The sequence below is a fragment of the Lepus europaeus genome, chromosome 13 (genome assembly GCF_033115175.1).
Source record: "Lepus europaeus isolate LE1 chromosome 13, mLepTim1.pri, whole genome shotgun sequence".
In the NCBI taxonomy this organism is placed as follows: Eukaryota; Metazoa; Chordata; class Mammalia; order Lagomorpha; family Leporidae; genus Lepus; species Lepus europaeus.
The window spans coordinates 50,267,575-50,285,891 of record NC_084839.1 but is presented as its reverse complement, the minus strand read 5'-3'; the positions used below and the strand labels follow the sequence as shown (position 1 = coordinate 50,285,891).

The window sequence follows — 18,317 nt, the reverse complement described above, 5'->3', positions numbered from 1 at the left end:
ATTCTGGTTGGGGCTACACTTCAGCATTTTCAGAAGGTCTCCTGGCTGGGCACCAGGCTCCCACTGTTGGAATGGTGTTGGGCCAAGAAATGCAGTTTCAAGTGGGGAGCCAGTCCCCTGCCTTTTTGGAGTCCTCACGAGCTTTTAGCCAGAGGCTCCACTCTCTTGCTCCTCATCTCAGCTCTGGGAATGTTGGTCTGGTCCAACTCAGCTTCCTTTCACAGGGATTGGCCCAACACATGGGACTGGGAGAAAGGTTGGAGTAACCTTGAAATTCAGGCCAGGGCCACTCTCTGGCATTTTTCAAGGACTCTCTGACTGGACACCAGATCCCAACAGCCTGTTAGGATGTTGGCTGGAAACTGCATTCTGTTCTTCCTGCCTGGAGATTAATCTGTCAGTGAGACTGGGTGCAGCCTGGAGTGAGGCCATGGGCTCCCGGCTCCATGGCTCAGTGAGTTTTTCCTTTACCCTGTATCTCGATAGATCTTCATCTCTCTCTCTCTCTCTCTCTCTCTCTCTCTCTCTCTGTTTCTCTAAATAATTTCTATACCTCGTCAAGTCTCCACAGTTTCTACAAACTCGATTTCCTGCTCTCATTAGTGGGTATCGCCTAGATAATTCATTCATTAGTTCCTGGGTTAAAGTCTAACTATCTCATTTGCAGACAGGCAGTCTCTCGATCTAGACTCCCATTAGCTGTAGTCCCCAGTGGCATGGACAACTCTCAGCATGTCTCTGGTATCCCCCACCTTCCTTCTCCAGTCTGCTCTTTTGGGTCCCCACCATCAGCTACCTCAGAGGAGTTTTACTGGGGAGAATTATATTCCCCCACTCTGCTTCTTTGTGTCTTCACTTGTGTAGTCACCAATGTAGGTGGTAGCCAGGGTTGACACTCTAGCTTACAAACACCTCTGCTAAGGTTATCGCCATGAAAGCTCATTGTCGAGATGAGGCCTATTAGAGAAGACTAAGGAGAGGCATAGAACAACTATTTTTCCTTATGTATAAGAACAAGCTACAGTACATATTTGACCAGGAAGAGGCCCAGTCTAGCACACCGCCAGTAAGGGAACTGATCACTCCCTGCGTATGCTATTCTGACAAATATATACCCTAAGCTACAGGTGTGGAAGGCTAAGTGAGAGATGGTGACACATACTAATCCCACCCTTACCTTCCTCCCTTCCCTGTGGGCTTCAGTGCATATCTGGATGCCACAGGCAGCAAGACAGTTTTGAGAGATGTCTCAAACTCAGGAGACGTAAGACCTGAAGTATACTTCTGTTTTTATGCTCTCATTCCAGCCAGGAGGCAAACTACCTACTTTTAATTCTTTGGCCCGCGAGCTTACAGAAAAATGCTTCCTCATTTTCTACACCACCACCTGGCCTGCTTACAAGCTAGAGGATGGAGAATATGGCTTAAGTGAGTTATAAAAAGTGCCAGCCCCTCTACTCTGACTCCTCGTTTCAGAACTCTGTCTCCTAACGAACCTATTTGCTCTATCACCCTGCATGTGCTCCGATACGCATTAAATTCTTTTCCAGAGTGTCACAGAGTCCTTGAGTTTATTCGGTAAGCCACTTGGGTTCTTCTGTTTTTGCTTATGGCTGTTGATTTTAATCTCAGTGGAGTTTTTTTTTTTCCCAATCAGGTGACAATTGCCCATATTGTTTTAATTTTGCCTGGCAGTTTCTAGGCAAGAATATAGGCCCAGTAACTTCAGATGCTATTGAATGCGTATGAATTAATCCACATGATGGCTTCTTGAGACACCTCCCAACCTGACTCCTCATTCCTGAGACTGGTTTGAGTGACAATCTCACTATTAGACACATCTAGTATTGGCTTTTGGTTTTAGAGTATAAGGTTACTGTCTCTTTGCAGGGCCTCCAGTTTTTCTCTATCCTGCCCCCATTATGAGCTCTTACAGGAGCTTCCTTGTAGTAATTGCCATATTCTATCACCTCTCAGATTCTCCTTACGAATCTCTGGAGGGGTGCCAACCTTCTATGGTGGATGCTCTCTCCTATTAAAACCTAACAATGGTGAGTAATCTCCAGTGGACTTCCTGTCACTGGCACATGGTCCCTAGCCTACAGTAACCCTTGAGACCCATCTTGCAGCTGCTAAACCTTTTGTTTCAGAGGCAGTCCCAAGTAGCTGACTACTGCATAAGCATCAATGGCTTAAGGTATTTTTTTCTTTGAGTAAAAGGAAAACTAGACTCAAATTCAGTTAGAATCTAAAATGATGTCGTTGGTAAATAGAATTTGATTCAACTGTAACTGAACAGCCGGTAAAGCAAATGAGATAAATATGTCTAAATGTAAACTTTGGTACTCTTAGCACCTTATATGCTATGGAGAAACTATTTGGGTTTGTTTAACAAGTATGTTTTCATAAATTGTCCATACAAAAATAGTTCAACACTGCTTAAAGTAACTCAGACTGCAATTTGATGTGTTACCTTATTTAAAAAATGTTGTCTTAATTTGGAAATTTTTAACAAGTTATTTCAAAATGTAAATCAAGGAAGGTTAAGATGGAATGTTTTCTTGGTAAGGAAGGTAAAGAAGGAAAGAGTTTTTTTGAATAAAGAAAGGAAATGGTTTGTAAGAAGTACCTTATCCTGGGAGGAGGCGCTATAGCATAGCTGGTAAAGCCCCAGCCTGCAGTGCTGGCATCCCATATGGGCACTGGTACGAGTTCCAGCTGCCCCTCTTCTGATCCAGCTCTTTGCTATGGCCTGGGAAAGCAGTAGAAGATGGCCCGAGTCCTTGGGCCCCTACACCAGTGTGGGAGACCTAGAAGAAACTCCTGGCTTCAATTCAGCTCAGCTCTGGCCATTGTGCTCATTTGGGGAGAGAATCGGTGAATTGAAGACCTCTCTCTGGCTCTACTCTCTCTGTAACTCTGTCTTTCAAACAAATAAAATAATTCTAAAAAAAAAAAAAAAAAAAAAAAAGAAGAAGTAAGTACCTTATCCCTTATCCTGATGGCTAGTTTACTCTAGACTGAAATGGAAATGATAAGACAATTCAAGTAAAAAAAAAAAAAAAAAAAAAAGACATAGGCCAGCGCCGCAGCTCACTAGGCTAATCCTCCACCTTGTGGCGCCGGCACACCAGGTTCTAGTCCCGGTCGGGGCGCCGGATTCTGTCCCGGTTGCCCCTCTTCCAGGCCAGCTCTCTGCTGTGGCCCGGGAGTGCAGTGGAGGATGGCCCAAGTGCTTGGGCCCTGCACCCCATGGGAGTCCAGGATAAGCAACTGGCTCCTGCCTTCGGAACAGCGCGGTGCGCCAGCCGCAGTGTGCCAGCCGCGGCGGCCATTGGAGGGTGAACCAACGGCAAAGGAAGACCTTTCTCTCTGTCTCTCTCTCTCTCTCTCTCTCTCTCACTGTCCACTCTGCCTGTCAAAAAAGTAAAAAAAAAAAAAAAATTCTGGAAACAAGTGAAGATGACAATACAACATAACAAACTTATGGGATTCAGCAAAAGCAATGTTAAGAGGAAAGTTTAAAGGGCACCAAATAAATGAGCTATCAATGAATCTCAAGGATCTAGAAAAACAACATCAAACCAAAACCAAAACTAATAGGAAAAAAGAAATTATTTAAATTATAGAAGAAATAAACAAAATCAAAACCAAAAAAATACAAAAGATCAGCAAAACAAAGAGTTGATTTTTTGAAAAAATAAACAAAATGGACACACCATTGCTCAATTAACCAAAAAAAAAAGGAGAACCAAATTAATAAAATTAGAGATAAAAAATGAAATGTAATAACAGACACCATAGAAATAAAAAGAATGATCAGAAGTTACTACAAAGAGCTGTATGCCAAAAACTGAGAAACCTAGAAAAAATGGATAGATTCCTGCACATACAACCTACATAAACTGAGCCATGAAGACACAGAAAACATAAACAGACCCATAACCAAGATGGAAATTGAATCAGTGTTAAGACCCTCCCAACAAAGAAAAGCCCAGGACCGGATGGCTTCACTGCTGAATTTTACCAGACATTTAAAAAAGAACTAACTCCAATTCTTCTCAAACTATTCAAAGAAATTGAAAGGGAGGGAATCCTCCCAAACTCCTTCTATGAAGCCAGCAGGACCTTAAGTCCTAAACCTGAAACAGATGCAACTGAGAATGAGAACTACAGACCAATTTTCCTCATGAGAATAGATGCAAAAATCCTCAACAAAATTCTAGCCAATCGAATTCGACAACACATCAGAAAGATCATTCACCCAGACTAAGTGGGATTTATCCCCAGTATGAAGGGATGGTTCAACACTCACAAGTGCATCATATTAACAAACTGAAACAAAAACCATATGATTATCTCAACATATGCAGAGAAAGCATTTGATAAAATACAATACTCTTTCATGATAAAAAAAACTATAAGCAAATTGGGTATAGAAGGAACATTCTGCAACACAATCAATGCAAAATGACAAGCCCACAGCCAGCATCCTATTGAATGGGGAAAAGGTAGAAGCATTTCCACTGAAATCTAGAACCAGACAAGGACGCCCACTCTCAACATTGCTATTAAATATATAGTCCTGGAAGTTTTTAGACAGAGCCATTAGGCAAGAAAAAGAAATCAAAGAGATACAAATTGGGAAGGAAGAAGTCAAACTATCCCGCTTTGCAGATGACATGATTCTATATATAGGGCACCCAAAAGACTCCATTAACAGACTACTGGAACTCATAGAAGAGTTTGCTAAAGTAGCAGGATATATAATCAGTACAGAAAAATCAACAGCCTTTGTACAATGTCATGGCTGAAAAAGAACTTTTTTTTTTTTTTTTTTTTTTGGACAGGCAGAGTGGACAGTGAGAGAGACAAAGAGAAAGGTCTTCCTTTTGCTTCCTTTTGCTGTTGGTTCACCCTCCAATGGCCACTGCGGCTGGCGCGCTGCGGCCAGCGCACCGCACTGATCCAATGGCAGGAGCCAGGTGCTTCTCCTGGTCTCCCATGGGGTGCAGGGCCCAAGCACTTGGGCCATCCTCCACTGCACTCCCTGGCCACAGCAGAGAGCTGGCCTGGAAGAGGGGCAACTGGGACAGAATCCAGCGCCCCGACCAGGACTAGAACCCGGTGTGCCAGCGCCGCAAGGCGGAGGATTAGCCTAGTGAGCCGCAGTGCCGGCCTGAAAAAGAACTTCTAAGATCATTCCAATTCATAATATACAAAAAAAAGTCAAATACCTTGCAATAAATTTAACCAAGGACGTCGAAGATATCAATGATGAGAATTACAAAACATTAAAGAAAGAAATAGAAGAAGATACGAAAAATGGAAAAATCTTCCATGTTCATGGATTGGAAGAATCAATATCATGAAAATGCCCATTGTTCCAAAAGTAATTTACAGATTCAATGTGGTAACAATCAAAATACCAAAGACATTCTTCTCAGATATAGAAAAAATAATGATGAAATTAATATGGAAACACAGGAGACCCTAAAAACTAAATAAATCTTATACAACAAAAACAAAGCATCACAATATCAGATTTCAAGACAAACTACAGGACAGTTATAATCAAAACAATCTGTTACTGGTACAAAAACAGATGGATAGAACAAAAGAACAGAACAGAAATGCCAGAAATTAATCCAAGCATCTACAACCACCTTATATTTGACCATTTAGCTAAAACCAATCCCTGAAGCAAGGACAGTCTCTTCAATAAATGGTGCTGGGAAAACTGCATGCAGAAGTATGAAGCAAGACCCTACTTCACACCTTACACAAAAATACTCAAAATGGACTACAGACCTAAATCTTTGACATGATTCCATCGAGTTATTAGAGAACATTGGGGAAAACCAGCAAGACATTGACATAGGCAAAGAGGGCTTACATTATTACTTCTATTTATTACTCCACTGCCTCTTCATAATTAGTTATGAGTCCTTTTTTTAAATGTTAAAATTAGCTTTGAGTCAAAGTACTATCTATTTGCATATGATTTTTTAAAGATTTATTTATTTATTTGAAAGTCAGAGTTACACTGAGAGAACGAGAGGCAGAGAGAGAGAGAGAGAGAGAGAGAGAGAGAGAGGTCTTCCCTTCACTGGTTTACTCCCCAGTTAGCTAAAATTGCCAGAGCTGCGCTGATCTGAAGCCAGGAGCCAGCTTCTTCTGGGACTTCCATGTGGGTGCAGGGGATCAAGGGCTTGGACCATCTTCTACTGCTTTCCCAGGCCATAGCAGAGATGTGGGTCAGAAGTGGAGCAGCCGGGTCTCGAACTGGTGCCCATATGGAATTCTGGCACTGCAAATGGCAGCTTTACCCACTATGCCACAGCGCCGGCCCTTGCATATGACATTATATCAGGTTTTTCAGAAAAATCTTGGAGGGAAAAATAAATCTCTCACCTAATCAATCCCAGTCACATTTTGCAAGGGGGTTGGGTGCAGAACTCTAGATAATGCTCTTGTGTCTTTATATGTTGGGCTTATCCCCTTTGGATATTATCTGCTGATTTCCTCCTGTGGAAGGGGGGGAGGTGGATTTAGCTGATTCGCGTTGCCTTAATGCCTTCAGTTTGCTTTCCCAAGACACTTACTCTGAGGCAAATTCCCATGCAGAAGGAATAGGGACAACCCCAGAACCCTAGACAACTCTGATGATACAAGATCTAGCTGCAGGAGGATCTGATTGGCTGTGAAATTGCAACAGATGCTCAGCCCATCCCATGAGAGCTCCAGACCTGGGAGGGCCCTTTCAAGTTGTTCCGAAGTGACAGAAGATGGCCATGCCTTTGTATCCTACAATTCACCAGTCATTGTTTGCATGGTGGGAGACATAAACTTAGGCAACTCATCTCTCTTTGGCTAAGGGCAATGCCAGAAGAAGAACTCAGGTGTCAGTGGTCAGTAGTCAACACCTCTAACAACTATAGAATGAGTTTCTTGATCCTAAAGCAGGGATCTGAGCAGAATATCATCCACCACAGCTCAGTCCCTACATTGCTAGGATCCACTTCTTTCTTCTAGTAAATCCACTCTATTTGGGGGTAACTCCCCTGGATTTCTGGTTGGTTCCTTTGTTTGGAACAAGAATGTTGTGAGGGCCAAATTACAGTCCAAGCCTCTGCAGATGTTCACAAAGTCACACCTAAGATTCACCATTTCCCTCCTCTGCTACCAATTCTAAATCCTACTTACCTTCATCTAGTACCTCTGCTTGTCTAGGTACCACAACAGAAGGGGTAACTTCTCCCTCTGAGCAATCTTCTCTTCTGAGGTCAACAAGCCCAAGTCAAGTTAGATGGTGATATCTACTTACCATCAAAAATGATCAGAGAAGAAAGGAGAGATTATCCTATAGATCAGTTAGGTGCCGAACATATTCTCTACTGCACCAAGAAGCAGAACTCTCCCCTGCCCTGATGATAGGACCCATTCTTCCTGCTAAGAGGCAGCTCCTTTCCCTCTTTTTTCTCTCACATACTTACAAGTGCCTGTGGTGTAGTGGGTAAAGCAACCACCTATGATGTCAGCATTCCATATGGGCACTGGTTCAAGTCCCAGCTGCTCCACTTCCCATCTAGCTCCCTGCTAATGGCCTGGGAAAAGCAGCAGAAGATGGTCCAAGTGTTTCAACCCTTTCCACCCACATGGGAGACCTGGATGAAGCTCCTGGGTCCTGACAGCTGAAGATGGCCCAAGAGGTTGGGTTTCTGCACCCACATGGGAGACCCAGATGAAGGTCCTAGCTTCGGCCTGGCCCAGCCCTGGCCTTCAGGCCATCTGAGGAGTGAATCAGCAGATGGAAGATTTTTCTCTGTTCTTGTCTGTCTCTCTCACTCTCTCTCTGTAACTCTGACCTTCAAATAAATAAATAAATAAACAAATCTTTTTTTTTTTAAAGGACAGCTCTATTCCATTGCCCCCATCACAGCAAACTCAACATCTTTAAAATTGAACTTACATTTTCTTCACCCATAATTCTATTCTTCCTCCTTCATCCAACCAACAATTGTGAAAAGTGGTTCATCTCTGGGCCCTCCAACTCCCTCACCTTAACTAGCTGCCAAATTCTCTAAATTCTACTGCTAAGTAGCTTTCAAAGCCCTCCTCATTCTCCCTCCCCACAGTTACCATCCAGATGACTTGCCCATGGACTTATCCTTTCTCACACAGATTATATTTTTTGTTGTTGTTTTTTTGCCAGGCAGAGTTAGACAGTGAGAGAGAGACAGAGAGAGAGAGAGAAAGGTCTTCCTTCCATTGGTTCACTCCCCTAATGGCCGCCACGGCTGGCGCTGCACCGATCTGAAGCCAGGAGCTGGGTACTTCCTCCTGGTCTCCCATGTGGGTGCAGGGACCCAAGCACTTGGGCCATCCTCCTCTGCCCTCCCAGGCCACAGCAGAGAGCTGGACTGGAAGAGGAGCAACTGACACTAGTACCCGGCACCCCAACCAGGGCTAGAACCCGGGGTGCCAGCGCTGCAGGCAGAGGATTAGCCAAGTGAGCCATGGCACCAGCCTCTCACACACACTATTATAAACAATTCTCTCAGTACTGCCCACATTGCTCCCACTGATGGCTCTGAGGTATAAAAATAAAGCACAACTAAGACCTAAAACTGGAAATGTATCTGGGGGGATGGTGCTGGAGGGCATTTAAAATCAAGAGACTGAGATATGCTTCCAGAGAGATGCAAAGAGAAATTACATAAAAGCTTAGAGAGGCTATTTTAAAAAAGAAAGAAAAAAATATTAGCTCTTCTATTATTTAACTTCATAGTTCTAAATAATATCTTTGTTTTTTTTAACTTTTTTCAATTTTAGAACTTTTTAAACTCTTATTTAGTAAATTTTAGAACTTTTATTTAACAAATATAAATATCCAGAGTACAGCTTATGAATTACAGTACCTTTTCCCCCCCATAACTTCCCTTCCACCCACAACCATCCCCTCTCCCACTCCATCTCCCATTCCATTCACATCCAGATTCATTTTCATTTATCTTTATATACAGAAGATCAATTTAGTAAAGATTTCAACAGTTTGCACCCACACAGAAACACAAAGTGTAAAGTACTGTTTCAGTACTAGTTATAGCATTACTTCACATTATACAACACATTAAGGACAGAGATCCTATATGAGGAGTAAGTGCACAGTGACTCCTGTTGTTGACTTAACAAATTGACACTCTTGTTTATGGCGTCAGTAATCACCCTAGGCTTTTACCATGAGTTGCCAAGGCTATGGAAGCCTTTTGAGTTCACTGACTCTGGTCTTATTTAGACAAGGTCTTAGGCAAAGTGGAAGTTCTCTCCTCCCTTCAGAGAAAGGTACCTCCTTCTTTAATGGCCCGTTCTTTCTACTGGGACCTCACTCGCAGAGTTCTTTCACTTAGTTTTTGTTTTGTTTTGTTTTGTTTGTTTGTTTATTTTTGCCAGAGTGTCTTGGCTTTCCATGCCTGAAATACTCTCATGGGCTCTTCAGCCAGATCCGAATGCCTTAAGGGCTGATTCTGAGGCCAGAGTGCTATTTAGGACATCTGCCATTCTATGAGTCTGCTGTGTATTCCGCTTCCCATGTTGGATCCTTCTCTCCCTTTTTTATTCTATCAGTTAGTATTTGCATACACTAGGCTTGTTTATGTGATCCCTTTGGCTCTTAATCCTATCATTATAATCAATTGTGAACTGAAAATGATCACTTGGACTAGTGAGATGGCATTGGTACATGCCACCTTGATGGGATTGAATTGGAATCCCCTGGCACATTTCTAACTCCACCATTTGGGGCAAGTCCGATTGAGCATGTCCCAAATTGTACATCTCCTCCCTCTCTTATTTCCACTCTTATATTTAACAGGGATCACTTTTCAGTTAAATTTAAACACCTAAGAATAACTGTGTTTTAATTAAAGAGTTCAACCAATAGTATTAAGTAGAACAGGCTGGCACCGTGGCTCAATAGGCTAATCCTCCACCTGCGGCGCCAGCACACAGGGTTCTAGACCTGGTTAGGGTGCCGGATTCTGTCCCAGTTGCTCCTCTTCCAGTTCAGCTCTCTGCTGTGGCCTGGGAGTGCAGTGGAGGATGGCCCAAGTGCTTGGGCCCTGCATTTGCACGGGAGACCAGGAGAAGCACCTGGCTCCTGCCTTCAGATCACTGCAGTGCGCCGGCCACAGCGGGCCAACCGCAGCGGCCATTGGAGGGTGAACCAATGGTAAAGGAAGATATTTCTCTCTGTGTCTCTCTCACTGTCCACTCTGTCTGTCAAAAATTAAAAAAAAAAAAAAAGAATGTCTAAAACAGAATCCCTATACTCAGAACACCAAACTCTAGATGGTGAAATAATGCAAATACACAGAAAACATTAACAAGTCTATGTGAATGCTGCTTAAGAGACCCCACAAGAGTCAAAAAAAGAAGGACCCACACACATGGCTGGCCCAGGACAATATTATAGAGGAGATTGGACAGGTTTGTGAGGGAACCAATAAGATGCAAATGTAGACAGGGTAAAAGAACGAAATTTTCTCAAAGCAGTAGAAAATTGATTTGGCAAAAGCCTGAAGAGAGAAAACACTATGTTTTTAAGGGATGCCAGGATGCCCAAGTTAACTAAAAAAGAGGTTCATGGAGAAGAATGGCAGGACCAAAGGGCAAAGCATGGTGAAAGCAGGCTTGAAGTCCAAGAAGAAAAATTCTGACATTTTTCTCTCATGTAGTCAAGGTTATTGAGCAGTGAGTGCTGCAAGGATGTGCAAACTTTTTATAGTTACAATTGAATGAGAAAAATGCTGAATTATTAGGTGATTTGAACACATTAAAAAAATCCCAAGAGTAAGAGAAAATTCTTACATTGGAAAAGAGTAATAAAAATAACAGGAGCAATAATTAAAACAATAGTGGTAAGAATTTGGAACAGCAGGTTAAGATGCTGCTTGGGATGTCCACATCTCATATCAGAGTGCCTGGATTCAAGTCCTAACTCCACTTCCAATTCTAGATTCCTCCTAATGCATAGCCTGGGAGGAAGCAGATGATCATCCAAGTACTTGGATCTCTGCAACCCACGTGGTAGACCCTGACTAAGTTCCAGGCAGGATCCTGGCTTTTGCCTGGCCCAGCTCTGGCTGTTGGAAGGCATTTGGGTAGTGAACCAGCAGATGGAAGACCTATGTCTATGTGTCTGTCTCTCTCTGTCTTGCAAATAATTAACTTTTAAATATATAGTTAACCAACATGTTTATGTAACTAATACACTTATTTAAATTCCAGTAACTATTAAGAGTAGTTAACAGCTCTATATTTTATAACTGAGTGAAATATTGGAAAGTAAAAACATAATATCTGCGTTTTGCAGCAATGAGTGCAATGCAGTGATATATCAAGTGTTTTTTACTCCATTTCACACGCTTCAGGCATCTCTAGTTCTCACAAGAAATATCTGAATTCATTATCAAATCAAACAAAACTGAAAAATTCAAGAGTAATGTCATCTATAATGTCTATATTTAAATTTTCTACAAGAGGGATTTCCTGAACACCCACCTCCAAGATCCTTTGTGACTCTAGATGGACATAGATGGCAGGAAGAGGGCAGTGCAAGGCAAGTTACTGATTGTGACAAAACCACTGTATGCGGGGGCCCATTTATTCTGATTCTTATAATATTCCTTTTTTAATAAGTAATACCATCATATGGTTAATCATACTTCTTGCTTAAATAATTGTTGTTGTTATTTGTACTTTTAGCAAACTCACAAAAGGAAAATCAAATCTGTATTATTTACAAATTAGAGATATACAAATCACTAGGATTTCTATTTAATTTTTAGACAGCCAGTCTTTAAGCAGATACATTCTCTAGATTCTAAAAGGATGCTGACATATAACCATTCTTGTATTTTTTATGTAGGGCAACTTTATTTATCAAGGCCACCTTTTACCTAGAATGTAGGATTTGAGTTTTGTTTCTGTTTTGAAGGTATTTATGTCCCAGGATCTGGGAGAGCATAAGGGCCTATTCTGGACAGATTGTGCCTTTGTGGGGTTGGGACGCTAAGATTATCAGTGGGGCTATGGAGCCTGGTGTCAAGTTCTTGCCAATGGGCCAGACTATCCTAATGTTTATGTAGAGAGAGTTGTTCTCCATATTATGTATTTAGCTCTTTTAAATCTCCTAGATGCTCTATTCTTTCCTACCATTCAGTTTAATGCCAGTTACTCCAACAATGGCTGTTCCCTATAAACACTGTGCTTCAATTTCTCTTAAAAGTAACGTCCAATTAGGACTTGTTCCATTGAACCTTCTGGGTCTTCTGTGGGAATTAAAATCTTCATAGCTCACAAGTAAAATGTAATTAAATGCAAAAAGACAGGCATGCTGCTGTCAGAGCTTCAACAAGAATAGGAAATGAAGATAATAAGTCAGCTTCATGAGGCTGCCACTGTTGTGGACTCTGTCCAGGAGGATAATATACTTATTGATTAGCCCTCAAGAGAGACATCACTCACAAACTGATTAGCTTGTGGTAGCAGAGTAACATTTGTGTTAGCTTCAATAACAGATCCTGTTGCTGGGCAGACATGGGCAACTGTTGCCGTGACAACACAGCATACAAGTTTTTTGTACCTTCTGTAATTTCCCTGGGAAGATAATGATTACTTATCAGTCCTACTTATGGACTTGAATTTTGCCTACAAGGCTATGAATGTCAACCCATCATTCAATTACTGTAAGTTTGTTGGTATCAGAAAATTTGGCATTGATTTGAATTGTAAACTATATAAAACACGCTTAAAGACATGAAATGTCATGATAATGCAGAAGACCAGGTTTAAAACTTGATTTGTAGAGGAAAGACATTCTGTTTTAACAAGAAAGTGCTTTTACTATGAAGAAAATATGTGTGTATACTAATTATGTATTCTGACATTAAACAGGAATAATGAAAATGAATTTTTATTTTAAAATTCAACACCACCATTAGAGAAATTTTAATGACATATCTCTGCAGCTAGTTATCTGTTGGATGGGGATACAGGGAGACTAGCTTCAGGCCAGGGGAGAGCATGGTTTGAGCATTGGAAGGGGTTGTAAGGTTGTTTGGATCCCCTGGATGAAGCAGACAGACTTGAAAAGTGCTTCTATGTTAGGCTTTGAAACTATGACTGTCTTTGCCAAGAAGCTTGAGCTTCTTAGAAGCTTCCTGGAAGATAAAAGACATATAGCCTGCTCATCCTTGTTGCCTCAGCTATTAGTAGCCAGCCAACCTCTAGCCATGACAGTGAGGTCAGTCAACTACCAGTTGACCATATGTGGGTGAATGAAATCAATTGAACTACACAGAACAAAGGGACCACCCACATGTTCAGATCATTAAACATGTAAGCTTAAGTAGATATCTAATTAAAAAAGAAGGTTAAGCTTGCATCTGCAGTGCCAGAATCCCATATGGGTGCCAGTTTGAGTCCCGGCTGCTCCATTTCCGATCCAGCTCCCTGCTAATGTGCCTGGGAAAGCAGCAGAAGATGGCCCAAGTCCTTGGGCCCCTGCCACCAATGGGAGAGATCCAGAAGAAGCTCCTGTTTTTGGCCTGGACCATCTGCGGCTATTGCGGCCATTTGGGAAAGCAACTAACAGATGGAAGATCTCTCTCTCTCTCTGTCTCTCTCCCCCTGTTTCCACTCCTCTCTCTCTAACTCTGCTTTTCAAATAAATAAATAAGTCTTTAAATTTTTTTTTCTCCTGTCAGGTATATACTTGATAATGTTGCATTTACATTATAAATATACTGTGGTTTTTCATTTTTGATGGGGTGGTTTGAGATAGCATTTATCAGAATTCTAGTACTCATAGGACACAAATTATAGCAGTATTATAAACAGAACTGAGGAAAGCCACATGTATGCAGCCACTCACAATACTGCTATCAATGAGGATAGTATAATACTCATAATCTACCACTGTGAAGAACACAATTGAAGACAAGAGGTATCCATATGTGTGATTGACTCAAAGTGTAACAAAGGGACAGGCATTTGGCCCAATAGTTAAGATACCCACATTCCAAATCCAAGTGCCTGGGAAAGCAGTGGAAGATGGCCCAAGTCCTTGGGCCCTTGCACCCGCATGGGAGACCAGGAAGAAGCACCTGGCTCCTGGCTTTGGATCAGCGCAGCTCTGGCCGTTGCGGCCATCTGGGGAGTGAACCAACGGAAGGAAGACCTTTCCCTCTGTCTCTCCCTCTCACTGTCTGTAACTCTACCTCTCAAATAAACAAATAAAATGTTTAAAAAAAAATCCAAGATATAGAATGTAAATGCAACAAAAGGGAACTCAAAGTGAGGGTAGGTTACATTAGCTCCATATCAAAAAAACCATGGTGTTGAAAACTGATTTATGTTTGTATGTGCATGTTTAATAAAATTAAATATTGTTTGGGAGCCAGCACTGTGGCCCATTAGGCCAAGCCTCTGCCTGTGTAGCCAGCATCCCATATGTGTGCCAGTTCATGTCCCAGGTGTTCCTCTTCCAGTCCAGCTCTCTGCTTATGGCCTGGGAAAACAGTGAAGGATGACCCAAGTGCTTGGGGCCCTGCACCTACATGGGAGACCTGGAAGAAGCTCCTGGCTCCTGACTGGCCCAACTCCAGCCGGTGTGGCCATTTGGGGAGTGAACCAGTGGATGAAGACCTTTCTCTCTATCTCTCCCTCTCTCTGTCTGTAACTCTACCTTTCAAATAAATAAATAGTCTTTAAAAAAATTAAATATTGTTTTATTTCCGAATAACAATTTTCCAGACAACCCTGAAAACCCAGGTTCAGGTTTAGAGTCAAACAGAAGCAGTTTATTGATATAGTTCAATCTTCATGCTCACAGAGTAAAGTAGCTAAGAAAACTTTCAGTTATTTGTAAACAGCTGTTTTTATCTTTTTCATACTCTCTGGAGCCACATTTGACAACTCTAGAGGGATCTCAATCTGTCTACCACTTCCACTGTAGGCCTAGCTGTGCTCCCCTTCTCTCACCCTTGTGCCTAACTCATCTCTAGGCCCATCCGTTCTTCTAAGTTCATTCTCCAAGATACTCAGGAATTTTTATCTGCTTGCACTGGAAACTTAAATTCAACTTAAATCTTCCAATTGAGTTTCTATAGAAAAATCTACTAAATTTCCAGATTACTTAATATTTTCTATATTCAGGGCTAGCGCTGTAGCATCCCAGGTTAAGCCACCGCCTGCAATGTCGGCATATCATATGGATTGAGTCCCAGCTACTCTACTTCTGATCCAGCTCCCTGCTAATGTGCCTGGGAAAGCAGTGAAAGATGTCCCAAGTCCCTGAGCCCCTGCCATCTACATGGAAGACCCAGATGAAGCTTCTGGTTCCCATCTGTGGCATGGCCCAGCCCCTGCCATTGTGGCCATTTGGAGAGTGAACCAGATGGAAGGTCTTTCTTTGTTTCTTTCCTCTCTCTCTCTCTCTCTCTCTCTCCCTGCCTTTTAAATAAATAACTCTTTAAAAATATTTTATGTATTCAACATATGCAAGATAGGAGCAGGCATTTAGTCTAGTAAATAAGTGAGTTCCAGCTCTGCTCCTAACTCCAGCTACCCACAAATGTAGACCCTTCAAGGCAGCCATGACTAATTAGGTTCCTGTCTTTCAAGTGGGAAACCTGCATTGTGTTACTGGCTCTTGTCTCTGGTCCTGGCCCAGCTCCAGCCATTACAGGTATTTGGAGAGTGTCACAGTAGACAGAAGCTGTGTTTGTGTGTATATGTATGTGCCTCTCAAACTAAACAACAACAATAACAACAACAACAAAACAGATGGGGTAGGTATTTGGTGCAGTGGTTAAGATGCTACTTGGATGCCCACATCCTATATTGGAGTGCCTAGGTTCAAGTCTCAGTTCCACTTCCAATCCCACCTTCCTGCTAAATCTCACCCTAGGAGGCAGCAAATGATAGTTCAAGTACTTGGGTCCCTCCTACCCATCTGGAAGATATGGATTGAGTTCATGGCTCCAGGCTTTGGCCTGATCCAGTGCTGACTGTTGCAGGCTTTGGGGGAGTGGAAGATCTCTCTTTATGTCTCTGCCTTTCAAATATATAAAATAAACACAATTTTTAAAAGTGTATTATCTAAAAAGTAAAATAGGGGCTGGAACTGTGGCATAGCAGGTAAAGCTGCCACCTTCAGTGCTGGCATCCCAAGTAGGCACCAGGTTTGAGCCCCAGCTGCTCCACTTCTGATCCAGCTCTCTGCTGTGGCCTAAGATAGCAGTGGAGAATGGTCCAAGTCCTTGCGCCCCTGCACCCACATGGGAGACCTGGAAGAATCCTCTGGTTCCTAGTTTCAGAATGGCACAGCTCCAACTGGGGGGTGAGCCAATGGATGGAAGACCAATCTCTCTCTCTCTCTCTCTCTCTCTCTCTCTCTGCCTCTCTTTCTCTCTCTGTGTAACTCTGACTTTCAAATAAATAAACAGACCTTCAAAAAAAAAGTAAAATAAAATATATATTAATTTTACATATATATATATGCAAAAAAAGTCTCCTACAATCTTTTTAGTACCTTACTTCCCAGGCAAACTATTACGTTAGAGCATAGGACTGGGTGGCAAGAGACCTACTTCTAGTCCTGTCTCTACCAATAACTAGTAGTGTAGCTTCCATGAGCCTCTTAACCTCACTAAGCCATCATCCTATATCTTGCAAAATCAGTACAGATACATAATTTTTAATTGCTAATTACACAAGTAATACATATATGTATACTCCATATAGATGTAAAATATGCAGATGAGCTTGAAGTCCATGTTAGACTTTTCCCCAGTTTTCTCAGTCCCAATTCCTCTTCATCTCACCATTGTTATCAGCTTGTTATGCGAAAGTACTTCATGAAGTTCATGGGAAGGCTGAATTAATGGATAAGCTTATTTTGGTGCAAAATACTTTGAAATCCATGCACAATTTTTTATAATATGCATTTCCATTAATTTTTGAAGACCCCTCATCTTTTCTTTCAGAATGCTTTCCTTGTATTTCCATAAGCTCTGTACCAGATTTAATATTTACATATAAAACTGAACAGGCTTTGTGCAAAGAAGTAAAAGTTTAACTTGTGTCCAAATGCCTTGATTTTCCAGATGGGAACATTTTCATTATTGGCCCTAGTGAATGTTTATAAAGAATGTGAAATCTAAAATCAAAACACTGTGTAAAATGCAAAATTCACAATATCTGCTGCAAAGAACTCACAAAATATGAATGTTAATAAAATGTAGTAATTCAACATGAATGACATATTTTTAAATCTTTAGCTATGCAGGGAGTGATACTGTGGCACAGCAGGTAAAGCTTCTGTCTGCTACACCAGCATCCCAGGTTCATGTCCCAGCTGTTCCACTTCCAATCCAGCTCCCTGCTTATGCACCTAGGAAAGCACTGGAAGATGGTCCAAGCGCTTGGGCCCCTGTCACACACGTGGGAGAACCAGAGGAATCTTCTGGTTCCTGGCTTTGGCCTGGCCCAGTCTTGGCCATTGCAACCATCTCGGGAATGAACCAGTGGATAAAAGATCTCTTTGTCTCTCCATCTCTCCCTGTAACTCTGACTTTCAAATAAATAAATAAATCTTTGAAAAACAAAAAAGAAGAGGGGTTTTTCTTTTGTGACCTTTGACCACTTTGACTCTGGATAAGACTGTCACTCAGATACACCACACTGTAAATGGTCACAACTGAAAAGGAAGGAAGGCCCTGTTGAAGCAGAAGGTGGCTAGTGCTTCATCCACCCTAAGAGGTCGAAGGGGTTTTGGAAACTTTGCTGGTGATCACGGAGGGGTTTTGGTGGCAATGAAAACTTTGGTTGTGGAGGAAACTTCAGTGGTTGTGGTGGCTTTGGTGATGATGAAAGCAATTTTGGAATCTACAATGATGTTGGCAGTTACAACAATCAGTCGTCAAATTTTGGATCCATACAGGGAGGAAACTTTGGAAGCAGAAGGTCCGGCCCCTATTGTGGTAGCAGACAATATTTTACCCAAACAATGGAACCAAGGTGGCTATGGTGGTTCTAGCAGCAGTAGCAGTAGCTATGGTAGTGGAAGAAGGTTTTAATAATTTCCAGGAAACAAAGCTTAGCAGGAGAAGAGGTCCAGAGAAGGGACAGGGAAGCTACAGTTTACAACAGATTTGTAAATTCAGCCAAGCACAGTGGTGGCAAGGCCTAGCTGCTACAAAGACATGCTTTGGACAATACTCACATGGATGGGCAAAAAAACTCAAGGACTG

The 18,317-nt window shown here is 41.9% G+C and overlaps 1 protein-coding gene and 1 pseudogene across 2 annotated transcripts in view; one reads left to right on the top strand and one right to left on the bottom strand.

The window, feature by feature from the left end:
- The window catches only part of ACYP2 (acylphosphatase 2), a 321,268-nt gene that overhangs the window by 197,805 nt on the left and 105,146 nt on the right, over window positions 1–18,317 (bottom strand). The gene's annotated exons all lie outside the window — the stretch shown is intronic.
- On the top strand, window positions 717–18,143 carry LOC133772334 (heterogeneous nuclear ribonucleoprotein A1-like 3; annotated as a pseudogene).